General features: G+C 47.5%; 12 non-coding genes across 12 annotated transcripts; all 12 read right to left on the bottom strand.

Annotated features, from left to right (window-relative positions):
• Positions 1-1,281: 1,281 nt before the first annotated feature.
• Positions 1,282-1,354, bottom strand: TRNAV-CAC (transfer RNA valine (anticodon CAC)). Its single transcript has one exon. It is a non-coding gene; the product is annotated as a tRNA-Val (tRNA).
• A 420-nt stretch (positions 1,355-1,774) lies between these two features.
• Positions 1,775-1,846, bottom strand: TRNAP-UGG (transfer RNA proline (anticodon UGG)). Its single transcript has one exon. It is a non-coding gene; the product is annotated as a tRNA-Pro (tRNA).
• A 1,818-nt stretch (positions 1,847-3,664) lies between these two features.
• On the bottom strand, positions 3,665-3,736 carry TRNAP-UGG (transfer RNA proline (anticodon UGG)). Its single transcript has one exon. It is a non-coding gene; the product is annotated as a tRNA-Pro (tRNA).
• A 1,811-nt stretch (positions 3,737-5,547) lies between these two features.
• TRNAP-UGG (transfer RNA proline (anticodon UGG)) lies at positions 5,548-5,619 on the bottom strand. Its single transcript has one exon. It is a non-coding gene; the product is annotated as a tRNA-Pro (tRNA).
• A 1,315-nt stretch (positions 5,620-6,934) lies between these two features.
• On the bottom strand, positions 6,935-7,007 carry TRNAV-CAC (transfer RNA valine (anticodon CAC)). The gene has a single exon. It is a non-coding gene; the product is annotated as a tRNA-Val (tRNA).
• A 420-nt stretch (positions 7,008-7,427) lies between these two features.
• TRNAP-UGG (transfer RNA proline (anticodon UGG)) lies at positions 7,428-7,499 on the bottom strand. The gene has a single exon. It is a non-coding gene; the product is annotated as a tRNA-Pro (tRNA).
• A 1,337-nt stretch (positions 7,500-8,836) lies between these two features.
• On the bottom strand, positions 8,837-8,909 carry TRNAV-CAC (transfer RNA valine (anticodon CAC)). The gene has a single exon. It is a non-coding gene; the product is annotated as a tRNA-Val (tRNA).
• Positions 8,910-9,329: 420 nt separating this feature from the next.
• On the bottom strand, positions 9,330-9,401 carry TRNAP-UGG (transfer RNA proline (anticodon UGG)). The gene has a single exon. It is a non-coding gene; the product is annotated as a tRNA-Pro (tRNA).
• A 1,315-nt stretch (positions 9,402-10,716) lies between these two features.
• Positions 10,717-10,789, bottom strand: TRNAV-CAC (transfer RNA valine (anticodon CAC)). The gene has a single exon. It is a non-coding gene; the product is annotated as a tRNA-Val (tRNA).
• A 420-nt stretch (positions 10,790-11,209) lies between these two features.
• On the bottom strand, positions 11,210-11,281 carry TRNAP-UGG (transfer RNA proline (anticodon UGG)). Its single transcript has one exon. It is a non-coding gene; the product is annotated as a tRNA-Pro (tRNA).
• Positions 11,282-12,610: 1,329 nt separating this feature from the next.
• On the bottom strand, positions 12,611-12,683 carry TRNAV-CAC (transfer RNA valine (anticodon CAC)). Its single transcript has one exon. It is a non-coding gene; the product is annotated as a tRNA-Val (tRNA).
• A 420-nt stretch (positions 12,684-13,103) lies between these two features.
• On the bottom strand, positions 13,104-13,175 carry TRNAP-UGG (transfer RNA proline (anticodon UGG)). Its single transcript has one exon. It is a non-coding gene; the product is annotated as a tRNA-Pro (tRNA).
• Positions 13,176-13,180: the final 5 nt, after the last annotated feature.

The raw sequence follows: 13,180 nt of genomic DNA, 5'->3' as shown, positions 1-13,180 counted from the left end.
CCCCCTTAGGATTCGAGGCCAAGAATGCCTTTTCCTGAAGTTTGTTCCTGCCGCTGAAAGCCTTGTCGGTGTATGAGCCAAATGAATGCCCCAGTCGGCACGCTCTGACTGTCTTCACAGGTCTCCTCCTCATCCCGAAGGTTGGTGGCCCATTGACATCAGGGTGGAAGGTGCTTGCGATACACTGTTCCTTCCTTCCTTCCTTCCTTCCTTTATTCCTCTTATGCTGTTTATGTAATAAGAGGGGACGATACACAGAAGAGAGAAAGTGGCCCAACACACTAGACTAGCAGTCTTCTGATCAATCTGCAGCTGGCAAGGTGGGGGAGAGCCTTTATTTTGCACCTGCTGGGATCTGCATTGGCAGAAGCTCTGAGGGCTGGGCCTTTCCTTTTGCCTGTAAAAACAAAAAGCAGCCCTCCTCCCTCCAGCCCTGAGAGCATGGGCGTGACACTGGAAAAAGCAGCATCTCCCCTTTGGTAAAGATGACCATTGCACAGCTGCTCACTCAGAGCTCGATCGTGCTCGATCAGGCTCGATCAGGCGAGATATATTTAGGTCACCAGCAAAGTCTGTTCTCTTTTCTTGCGTAGGGTGAGCATTCACAGAGCCCAGCTTCGTTGACAAGAGTGCAAAAGGTGTATACTAAAAGCTTTCTGCTTTACTTGAGCGCCATGCCCGTTATTATATTTTGGCTGCTCCAAGCAATCTCTGTCCAGCCGATGCAAATTTCCAGCTCAAATTTTCCCAGCACTCAAAAAGTCCCTCCTCCCGCCAGCTCTGCTTTCAGGAAGTTCAGCAGAAGCAGTCCAACTTCTGTTCCCACTTCAGAGGAAAAGCTTTCTCGGGCCAGAGAAAGCCAGGGAATCACTGTACCGGCAAGTGCATTTCTTACAACTGGTAATCCCTCAGAACACAGAAATGAAGAAGCTGTATATGAAAATGTATTATTTCTTTGGTACACTAACCTATGTAACTAATATGGACCATTTCAGAGGACGGAGCGGACCCAACTGTGATCCCAGAGACCCAAATACCCAGCAGTAGGGAAAATAAATCCTCTCTGTGCTCTGCAACATTACATACACAAAATGCAAGCGCGTGCATTTTTTTATTGGCCCCATATACAGAATACATGTGAGGATGCTTGCCTTCCCAGTGTATTTCTCAAGCTCTTGAGAGCATATGCTATTTCCATGGGAACGCAAATAAGTTCATACTTTACATTTGTGTGTGACAAAAGGGGAAAAAAACTATTTTGTGTAAAATGCCAGCAGAGAGTGTTTCTGCCCGGTCTCGAACCGGGGACCTTTCGCGTGTGAGGCAAACGTGATAACCACTACACTACAGAAACAGCTGCTTGCTCACCTTTGTAGGGACTGGGAGAACAGGTGCAAAGGGCAGTGCAAGTGGACCTGCTTAAAGACTAATCAAATGCCTTGCGCCTGAAGCTCACACAATCCAGCCTAAAACATACGTCCTATCAAGCATGCGCACATATACAAGTATGCCAGCTGAGGGCCTATGCAGCGTACAGAGGGAAGGACATATTTCCACTTTGAGATCGGACGGCCAAAACTCACAAGCAAATCAAGGAATGTTACTGAGAGCTAACAGAGAACACAAAGTGCTTGTCGCAAGGACATGGCACGCAAAGAGGTTCAGGAAGTGAATTGTTCATCGACTACTGCTTACCGAGAAAACCAGAGAGTCTGTCCAATGAAAATAACATTGAAAAAACAAAAAAAAGGAGCTCAAGTTAACCACCTTGATTGGGCTCGTCCGGGATTTGAACCCGGGACCTCTCGCACCCAAAGCGAGAATCATACCCCTAGACCAACGAGCCACGGTCCTTTGAGCATTTGACGGAATTGTCCTCAGCGTTTGCACCCCCCTTAGGATTCGAGGCCAAGAATGCCTTTTCCTGAAGTTTGTTCCTGCCGCTGAAAGCCTTGTCGGTGTATGAGCCAAATGAATGCCCCAGTCGGCACGCTCTGACTGTCTTCACAGGTCTCCTCCTCATCCCGAAGGTTGGTGGCCCATTGACATCAGGGTGGAAGGTGCTTGCGATACACTGTTCCTTCCTTCCTTCCTTCCTTCCTTTATTCCTCTTATGCTGTTTATGTAATAAGAGGGGACGATACACAGAAGAGAGAAAGTGGCCCAACACACTAGACTAGCAGTCTTCTGATCAATCTGCAGCTGGCAAGGTGGGGGAGAGCCTTTATTTTGCACCTGCTGGGATCTGCATTGGCAGAAGCTCTGAGGGCTGGGCCTTTCCTTTTGCCTGTAAAAACAAAAAGCAGCCCTCCTCCCTCCAGCCCTGAGAGCATGGGCGTGACACTGGAAAAAGCAGCATCTCCCCTTTGGTAAAGATGACCATTGCACAGCTGCTCACTCAGAGCTCGATCGTGCTCGATCAGGCTCGATCAGGCGAGATATATTTAGGTCACCAGCAAAGTCTGTTCTCTTTTCTTGCGTAGGGTGAGCATTCACAGAGCCCAGCTTCGTTGACAAGAGTGCAAAAGGTGTATACTAAAAGCTTTCTGCTTTACTTGAGCGCCATGCCCGTTATTATATTTTGGCTGCTCCAAGCAATCTCTGTCCAGCCGATGCAAATTTCCAGCTCAAATTTTCCCAGCACTCAAAAAGTCCCTCCTCCCGCCAGCTCTGCTTTCAGGAAGTTCAGCAGAAGCAGTCCAACTTCTGTTCCCACTTCAGAGGAAAAGCTTTCTCGGGCCAGAGAAAGCCAGGGAATCACTGTACCGGCAAGTGCATTTCTTACAACTGGTAATCCCTCAGAACACAGAAATGAAGAAGCTGTATATGAAAATGTATTATTTCTTTGGTACACTAACCTATGTAACTAATATGGACCATTTCAGAGGACGGAGCGGACCCAACTGTGATCCCAGAGACCCAAATACCCAGCAGTAGGGAAAATAAATCCTCTCTGTGCTCTGCAACATTACATACACAAAATGCAAGCGCGTGCATTTTTTTATTGGCCCCATATACAGAATACATGTGAGGATGCTTGCCTTCCCAGTGTATTTCTCAAGCTCTTGAGAGCATATGCTATTTCCATGGGAACGCAAATAAGTTCATACTTTACATTTGTGTGTGACAAAAGGGGAAAAAAACTATTTTGTGTAAAATGCCAGCAGAGAGTGTTTCTGCCCGGTCTCGAACCGGGGACCTTTCGCGTGTGAGGCAAACGTGATAACCACTACACTATAGAAACAGCTGCTTGCTCACCTTTGTAGGGACTGGGGGAACAGGTGCAAAGGGCAGTGCAAGTGGACCTGCTTAAAGACTAATCAAATGCCTTGCGCCTGAAGCTCACACAATCCAGCCTAAAACATACGTCCTATCAAGCATGCGCACATATACAAGTATGCCAGCTGAGGGCCTATGCAGCGTACAGAGGGAAGGACATATTTCCACTTTGAGATCGGACGGCCAAAACTCACAAGCAAATCAAGGAATGTTACTGAGAGCTAACAGAGAACACAAAGTGCTTGTCGCAAGGACATGGCACGCAAAGAGGTTCAGGAAGTGAATTGTTCATCGACTACTGCTTACCGAGAAAACCAGAGAGTCTGTCCAATGAAAATAACATTGAAAAAACAAAAAAAAGGAGCTCAAGTTAACCACCTTGATTGGGCTCGTCCGGGATTTGAACCCGGGACCTCTCGCACCCAAAGCGAGAATCATACCCCTAGACCAACGAGCCACGGTCCTTTGAGCATTTGACGGAATTGTCCTCAGCGTTTGCACCCCCCTTAGGATTCGAGGCCAAGAATGCCTTTTCCTGAAGTTTGTTCCTGCCGCTGAAAGCCTTGTCGGTGTATGAGCCAAATGAATGCCCCAGTCGGCACGCTCTGACTGTCTTCACAGGTCTCCTCCTCATCCCGAAGGTTGGTGGCCCATTGACATCAGGGTGGAAGGTGCTTGCGATACACTGTTCCTTCCTTCCTTCCTTCCTTCCTTTATTCCTCTTATGCTGTTTATGTAATAAGAGGGGACGATACACAGAAGAGAGAAAGTGGCCCAACACACTAGACTAGCAGTCTTCTGATCAATCTGCAGCTGGCAAGGTGGGGGAGAGCCTTTATTTTGCACCTGCTGGGATCTGCATTGGCAGAAGCTCTGAGGGCTGGGCCTTTCCTTTTGCCTGTAAAAACAAAAAGCAGCCCTCCTCCCTCCAGCCCTGAGAGCATGGGCGTGACACTGGAAAAAGCAGCATCTCCCCTTTGGTAAAGATGACCATTGCACAGCTGCTCACTCAGAGCTCGATCGTGCTCGATCAGGCTCGATCAGGCGAGATATATTTAGGTCACCAGCAAAGTCTGTTCTCTTTTCTTGCGTAGGGTGAGCATTCACAGAGCCCAGCTTCGTTGACAAGAGTGCAAAAGGTGTATACTAAAAGCTTTCTGCTTTACTTGAGCGCCATGGCCGTTATTATATTTTGGCTGCTCCAAGCAATCTCTGTCCAGCCGATGCAAATTTCCAGCTCAAATTTTCCCAGCACTCAAAAAGTCCCTCCTCCCGCCAGCTCTGCTTTCAGGAAGTTCAGCAGAAGCAGTCCAACTTCTGTTCCCACTTCAGAGGAAAAGCTTTCTCGGGCCAGAGAAAGCCAGGGAATCACTGTACCGGCAAGTGCATTTCTTACAACTGGTAATCCCTCAGAACACAGAAATGAAGAAGCTGTATATGAAAATGTATTATTTCTTTGGTACACTAACCTATGTAACTAATATGGACCATTTCAGAGGACGGAGCGGACCCAACTGTGATCCCAGAGACCCAAATACCCAGCAGTAGGGAAAATAAATCCTCTCTGTGCTCTGCAACATTACATACACAAAATGCAAGCGCGTGCATTTTTTTATTGGCCCCATATACAGAATACATGTGAGGATGCTTGCCTTCCCAGTGTATTTCTCAAGCTCTTGAGAGCATATGCTATTTCCATGGGAACGCAAATAAGTTCATACTTTACATTTGTGTGTGACAAAAGGGGAAAAAAACTATTTTGTGTAAAATGCCAGCAGAGAGTGTTTCTGCCCGGTCTCGAACCGGGGACCTTTCGCGTGTGCGTGATAACCACTACACTACAGAAACAGCTGCTTGCTCACCTTTGTAGGGACTGGGAGAACAGGTGCAAAGGGCAGTGCAAGTGGACCTGCTTAAAGACTAATCAAATGCCTTGCGCCTGAAGCTCACACAATCCAGCCTAAAACATACGTCCTATCAAGCATGCGCACATATACAAGTATGCCAGCTGAGGGCCTATGCAGCGTACAGAGGGAAGGACATATTTCCACTTTGAGATCGGACGGCCAAAACTCACAAGCAAATCAAGGAATGTTACTGAGAGCTAACAGAGAACACAAAGTGCTTGTCGCAAGGACATGGCACGCAAAGAGGTTCAGGAAGTGAATTGTTCATCGACTACTGCTTACCGAGAAAACCAGAGAGTCTGTCCAATGAAAATAACATTGAAAAAACAAAAAAAAGGAGCTCAAGTTAACCACCTTGATTGGGCTCGTCCGGGATTTGAACCCGGGACCTCTCGCACCCAAAGCGAGAATCATACCCCTAGACCAACGAGCCACGGTCCTTTGAGCATTTGACGGAATTGTCCTCAGCGTTTGCACCCCCCTTAGGATTCGAGGCCAAGAATGCCTATTCCTGAAGTTTGTTCCTGCCGCTGAAAGCCTTGTCGGTGTATGAGCCAAATGAATGCCCCAGTCGGCACGCTCTGACTGTCTTCACAGGTCTCCTCCTCATCCCGAAGGTTGGTGGCCCATTGACATCAGGGTGGAAGGTGCTTGCGATACACTGTTCCTTCCTTCCTTCCTTCCTTCCTTTATTCCTCTTATGCTGTTTATGTAATAAGAGGGGACGATACACAGAAGAGAGAAAGTGGCCCAACACACTAGACTAGCAGTCTTCTGATCAATCTGCAGCTGGCAAGGTGGGGGAGAGCCTTTATTTTGCACCTGCTGGGATCTGCATTGGCAGAAGCTCTGAGGGCTGGGCCTTTCCTTTTGCCTGTAAAAACAAAAAGCAGCCCTCCTCCCTCCAGCCCTGAGAGCATGGGCGTGACACTGGAAAAAGCAGCATCTCCCCTTTGGTAAAGATGACCATTGCACAGCTGCTCACTCAGAGCTCGATCGTGCTCGATCAGGCGAGATATATTTAGGTCACCAGCAAAGTCTGTTCTCTTTTCTTGCGTAGGGTGAGCATTCACAGAGCCCAGCTTCGTTGACAAGAGTGCAAAAGGTGTATACTAAAAGCTTTCTGCTTTACTTGAGCGCCATGGCCGTTATTATATTTTGGCTGCTCCAAGCAATCTCTGTCCAGCCGATGCAAATTTCCAGCTCAAATTTTCCCAGCACTCAAAAAGTCCCTCCTCCCGCCAGCTCTGCTTTCAGGAAGTTCAGCAGAAGCAGTCCAACTTCTGTTCCCACTTCAGAGGAAAAGCTTTCTCGGGCCAGAGAAAGCCAGGGAATCACTGTACCGGCAAGTGCATTTCTTACAACTGGTAATCCCTCAGAACACAGAAATGAAGAAGCTGTATATGAAAATGTATTATTTCTTTGGTACACTAACCTATGTAACTAATATGGACCATTTCAGAGGACGGAGCGGACCCAACTGTGATCCCAGAGACCCAAATACCCAGCAGTAGGGAAAATAAATCCTCTCTGTGCTCTGCAACATTACATACACAAAATGCAAGCGCGTGCATTTTTTTATTGGCCCCATATACAGAATACATGTGAGGATGCTTGCCTTCCCAGTGTATTTCTCAAGCTCTTGAGAGCATATGCTATTTCCATGAGAACGCAAATAAGTTCATACTTTACATTTGTGTGTGACAAAAGGGGAAAAAAACTATTTTGTGTAAAATGCCAGCAGAGAGTGTTTCTGCCCGGTCTCGAACCGGGGACCTTTCGCGTGTGAGGCGAACGTGATAACCACTACACTACAGAAACAGCTGCTTGCTCACCTTTGTAGGGACTGGGAGAACAGGTGCAAAGGGCAGTGCAAGTGGACCTGCTTAAAGACTAATCAAATGCCTTGCGCCTGAAGCTCACACAATCCAGCCTAAAACATACGTCCTATCAAGCATGCGCACATATACAAGTATGCCAGCTGAGGGCCTATGCAGCGTACAGAGGGAAGGACATATTTCCACTTTGAGATCGGACGGCCAAAACTCACAAGCAAATCAAGGAATGTTACTGAGAGCTAACAGAGAACACAAAGTGCTTGTCGCAAGGACATGGCACGCAAAGAGGTTCAGGAAGTGAATTGTTCATCGACTACTGCTTACCGAGAAAACCAGAGAGTCTGTCCAATGAAAATAACATTGAAAAAACAAAAAAAAGGAGCTCAAGTTAACCACCTTGATTGGGCTCGTCCGGGATTTGAACCCGGGACCTCTCGCACCCAAAGCGAGAATCATACCCCTAGACCAACGAGCCACGGTCCTTTGAGCATTTGACGGAATTGTCCTCAGCGTTTGCACCCCCCTTAGGATTCGAGGCCAAGAATGCCTTTTCCTGAAGTTTGTTCCTGCCGCTGAAAGCCTTGTCGGTGTATGAGCCAAATGAATGCCCCAGTCGGCACGCTCTGACTGTCTTCACAGGTCTCCTCCTCATCCCGAAGGTTGGTGGCCCATTGACATCAGGGTGGAAGGTGCTTGCGATACACTGTTCCTTCCTTCCTTCCTTCCTTCCTTCCTTCCTTCCTTTATTCCTCTTATGCTGTTTATGTAATAAGAGGGGACGATACACAGAAGAGAGAAAGTGGCCCAACACACTAGACTAGCAGTCTTCTGATCAATCTGCAGCTGGCAAGGTGGGGGAGAGCCTTTATTTTGCACCTGCTGGGATCTGCATTGGCAGAAGCTCTGAGGGCTGGGCCTTTCCTTTTGCCTGTAAAAACAAAAAGCAGCCCTCCTCCCTCCAGCCCTGAGAGCATGGGCGTGACACTGGAAAAAGCAGCATCTCCCCTTTGGTAAAGATGACCATTGCACAGCTGCTCACTCAGAGCTCGATCGTGCTCGATCAGGCTCGATCAGGCGAGATATATTTAGGTCACCAGCAAAGTCTGTTCTCTTTTCTTGCGTAGGGTGAGCATTCACAGAGCCCAGCTTCGTTGACAAGAGTGCAAAAGGTGTATACTAAAAGCTTTCTGCTTTACTTGAGCGCCATGGCCGTTATTATATTTTGGCTGCTCCAAGCAATCTCTGTCCAGCCGATGCAAATTTCCAGCTCAAATTTTCCCAGCACTCAAAAAGTCCCTCCTCCCGCCAGCTCTGCTTTCAGGAAGTTCAGCAGAAGCAGTCCAACTTCTGTTCCCACTTCAGAGGAAAAGCTTTCTCGGGCCAGAGAAAGCCAGGGAATCACTGTACCGGCAAGTGCATTTCTTACAACTGGTAATCCCTCAGAACACAGAAATGAAGAAGCTGTATATGAAAATGTATTATTTCTTTGGTACACTAACCTATGTAACTAATATGGACCATTTCAGAGGACGGAGCGGACCCAACTGTGATCCCAGAGACCCAAATACCCAGCAGTAGGGAAAATAAATCCTCTCTGTGCTCTGCAACATTACATACACAAAATGCAAGCGCGTGCATTTTTTTATTGGCCCCATATACAGAATACATGTGAGGATGCTTGCCTTCCCAGTGTATTTCTCAAGCTCTTGAGAGCATATGCTATTTCCATGGGAACGCAAATAAGTTCATACTTTACATTTGTGTGTGACAAAAGGGGAAAAAAACTATTTTGTGTAAAATGCCAGCAGAGAGTGTTTCTGCCCGGTCTCGAACCGGGGACCTTTCGCGTGTGAGGCGAACGTGATAACCACTACACTACAGAAACAGCTGCTTGCTCACCTTTGTAGGGACTGGGAGAACAGGTGCAAAGGGCAGTGCAAGTGGACCTGCTTAAAGACTAATCAAATGCCTTGCGCCTGAAGCTCACACAATCCAGCCTAAAACATACGTCCTATCAAGCATGCGCACATATACAAGTATGCCAGCTGAGGGCCTATGCAGCGTACAGAGGGAAGGACATATTTCCACTTTGAGATCGGACGGCCAAAACTCACAAGCAAATCAAGGAATGTTACTGAGAGCTAACAGAGAACACAAAGTGCTTGTCGCAAGGACATGGCACGCAAAGAGGTTCAGGAAGTGAATTGTTCATCGACTACTGCTTACCGAGAAAACCAGAGAGTCTGTCCAATGAAAATAACATTGAAAAAACAAAAAAAAGGAGCTCAAGTTAACCACCTTGATTGGGCTCGTCCGGGATTTGAACCCGGGACCTCTCGCACCCAAAGCGAGAATCATACCCCTAGACCAACGAGCCACGGTCCTTTGAGCATTTGACGGAATTGTCCTCAGCGTTTGCACCCCCCTTAGGATTCGAGGCCAAGAATGCCTATTCCTGAAGTTTGTTCCTGCCGCTGAAAGCCTTGTCGGTGTATGAGCCAAATGAATGCCCCAGTCGGCACGCTCTGACTGTCTTCACAGGTCTCCTCCTCATCCCGAAGGTTGGTGGCCCATTGACATCAGGGTGGAAGGTGCTTGCGATACACTGTTCCTTCCTTCCTTCCTTCCTTCCTTTATTCCTCTTATGCTGTTTATGTAATAAGAGGGGACGATACACAGAAGAGAGAAAGTGGCCCAACACACTAGACTAGCAGTCTTCTGATCAATCTGCAGCTGGCAAGGTGGGGGAGAGCCTTTATTTTGCACCTGCTGGGATCTGCATTGGCAGAAGCTCTGAGGGCTGGGCCTTTCCTTTTGCCTGTAAAAACAAAAAGCAGCCCTCCTCCCTCCAGCCCTGAGAGCATGGGCGTGACACTGGAAAAAGCAGCATCTCCCCTTTGGTAAAGATGACCATTGCACAGCTGCTCACTCAGAGCTCGATCGTGCTCGATCAGGCGAGATATATTTAGGTCACCAGCAAAGTCTGTTCTCTTTTCTTGCGTAGGGTGAGCATTCACAGAGCCCAGCTTCGTTGACAAGAGTGCAAAAGGTGTATACTAAAAGCTTTCTGCTTTACTTGAGCGCCATGGCCGTTATTATATTTTGGCTGCTCCAAGCAATCTCTGTCCAGCCGATGCAAATTTCCAGCTCAAATTTTCCCAGCACTCAAAAAGTCCCTCCTCCCGCCAGCTCTGCTTTCAGGAAGTTCAGCAGAAGCAGTCCAACTTCTGTTCCCACTTCAGAGGAAAAGCTTTCTCGGGCCAGAGAAAGCCAGGGAATCACTGTACCGGCAAGTGCATTTCTTACAACTGGTAATCCCTCAGAACACAGAAATGAAGAAGCTGTATATGAAAATGTATTATTTCTTTGGTACACTAACCTATGTAACTAATATGGACCATTTCAGAGGACGGAGCGGACCCAACTGTGATCCCAGAGACCCAAATACCCAGCAGTAGGGAAAATAAATCCTCTCTGTGCTCTGCAACATTACATACACAAAATGCAAGCGCGTGCATTTTTTTATTGGCCCCATATACAGAATACATGTGAGGATGCTTGCCTTCCCAGTGTATTTCTCAAGCTCTTGAGAGCATATGCTATTTCCATGAGAACGCAAATAAGTTCATACTTTACATTTGTGTGTGACAAAAGGGGAAAAAAACTATTTTGTGTAAAATGCCAGCAGAGAGTGTTTCTGCCCGGTCTCGAACCGGGGACCTTTCGCGTGTGAGGCGAACGTGATAACCACTACACTACAGAAACAGCTGCTTGCTCACCTTTGTAGGGACTGGGAGAACAGGTGCAAAGGGCAGTGCAAGTGGACCTGCTTAAAGACTAATCAAATGCCTTGCGCCTGAAGCTCACACAATCCAGCCTAAAACATACGTCCTATCAAGCATGCGCACATATACAAGTATGCCAGCTGAGGGCCTATGCAGCGTACAGAGGGAAGGACATATTTCCACTTTGAGATCGGACGGCCAAAACTCACAAGCAAATCAAGGAATGTTACTGAGAGCTAACAGAGAACACAAAGTGCTTGTCGCAAGGACATGGCACGCAAAGAGGTTCAGGAAGTGAATTGTTCATCGACTACTGCTTACCGAGAAAACCAGAGAGTCTGTCCAATGAAAATAACATTGAAAAAACAAAAAAAAGGAGCTCAAGTTAACCACCTTGATTGGGCTCGTCCGGGATTTGAACCCGGGACCTCTCGCACCCAAAGCGAGAATCATACCCCTAGACCAACGAGCCACGGTCCTTTGAGCATTTGACGGAATTGTCCTCAGCGTTTGCACCCCCCTTAGGATTCGAGGCCAAGAATGCCTTTTCCTGAAGTTTGTTCCTGCCGCTGAAAGCCTTGTCGGTGTATGAGCCAAATGAATGCCCCAGTCGGCACGCTCTGACTGTCTTCACAGGTCTCCTCCTCATCCCGAAGGTTGGTGGCCCATTGACATCAGGGTGGAAGGTGCTTGCGATACACTGTTCCTTCCTTCCTTCCTTCCTTCCTTCCTTTATTCCTCTTATGCTGTTTATGTAATAAGAGGGGACGATACACAGAAGAGAGAAAGTGGCCCAACACACTAGACTAGCAGTCTTCTGATCAATCTGCAGCTGGCAAGGTGGGGGAGAGCCTTTATTTTGCACCTGCTGGGATCTGCATTGGCAGAAGCTCTGAGGGCTGGGCCTTTCCTTTTGCCTGTAAAAACAAAAAGCAGCCCTCCTCCCTCCAGCCCTGAGAGCATGGGCGTGACACTGGAAAAAGCAGCATCTCCCCTTTGGTAAAGATGACCATTGCACAGCTGCTCACTCAGAGCTCGATCGTGCTCGATCAGGCTCGATCAGGCGAGATATATTTAGGTCACCAGCAAAGTCTGTTCTCTTTTCTTGCGTAGGGTGAGCATTCACAGAGCCCAGCTTCGTTGACAAGAGTGCAAAAGGTGTATACTAAAAGCTTTCTGCTTTACTTGAGCGCCATGGCCGTTATTATATTTTGGCTGCTCCAAGCAATCTCTGTCCAGCCGATGCAAATTTCCAGCTCAAATTTTCCCAGCACTCAAAAAGTCCCTCCTCCCGCCAGCTCTGCTTTCAGGAAGTTCAGCAGAAGCAGTCCAACTTCTGTTCCCACTTCAGAGGAAAAGCTTTCTCGGGCCAGAGAAAGCCAGGGAATCACTGTACCGGCAAGTGCATTTCTTACAACTGGTAATCCCTCAGAACACAGAAATGAAGAAGCTGTATATGAAAATGTATTATTTCTTTGGTACACTAACCTATGTAACTAATATGGACCATTTCAGAGGACGGAGCGGACCCAACTGTGATCCCAGAGACCCAAATACCCAGCAGTAGGGAAAATAAATCCTCTCTGTGCTCTGCAACATTACATACACAAAATGCAAGCGCGTGCATTTTTTTATTGGCCCCATATACAGAATACATGTGAGGATGCTTGCCTTCCCAGTGTATTTCTCAAGCTCTTGAGAGCATATGCTATTTCCATGGGAACGCAAATAAGTTCATACTTTACATTTGTGTGTGACAAAAGGGGAAAAAAACTATTTTGTGTAAAATGCCAGCAGAGAGTGTTTCTGCCCGGTCTCGAACCGGGGACCTTTCGCGTGTGAGGCGAACGTGATAACCACTACACTACAGAAACAGCTGCTTGCTCACCTTTGTAGGGACTCGGAGAACAGGTGCAAAGGGCAGTGCAAGTGGACCTGCTTAAAGACTAATCAAATGCCTTGCGCCTGAAGCTCACACAATCCAGCCTAAAACATACGTCCTATCAAGCATGCGCACATATACAAGTATGCCAGCTGAGGGCCTATGCAGCGTACAGAGGGAAGGACATATTTCCACTTTGAGATCGGACGGCCAAAACTCACAAGCAAATCAAGGAATGTTACTGAGAGCTAACAGAGAACACAAAGTGCTTGTCGCAAGGACATGGCACGCAAAGAGGTTCAGGAAGTGAATTGTTCATCGACTACTGCTTACCGAGAAAACCAGAGAGTCTGTCCAATGAAAATAACATTGAAAAAACAAAAAAAAGGAGCTCAAGTTAACCACCTTGATTGGGCTCGTCCGGGATTTGAACCCGGGACCTCTCGCACCCAAAGCGAGAATCATACCCCTAGACCAACGAGCCACGGT

The sequence above is a fragment of the Ambystoma mexicanum genome, chromosome 2q (assembly GCF_040938575.1).
Source record: "Ambystoma mexicanum isolate Mex_15411 chromosome 2q, UKY_AmexF1_1, whole genome shotgun sequence".
NCBI lineage: Eukaryota > Metazoa > Chordata > Amphibia > Caudata > Ambystomatidae > Ambystoma > Ambystoma mexicanum.
This window is presented reverse-complemented; position numbering and strand designations above follow the sequence as displayed.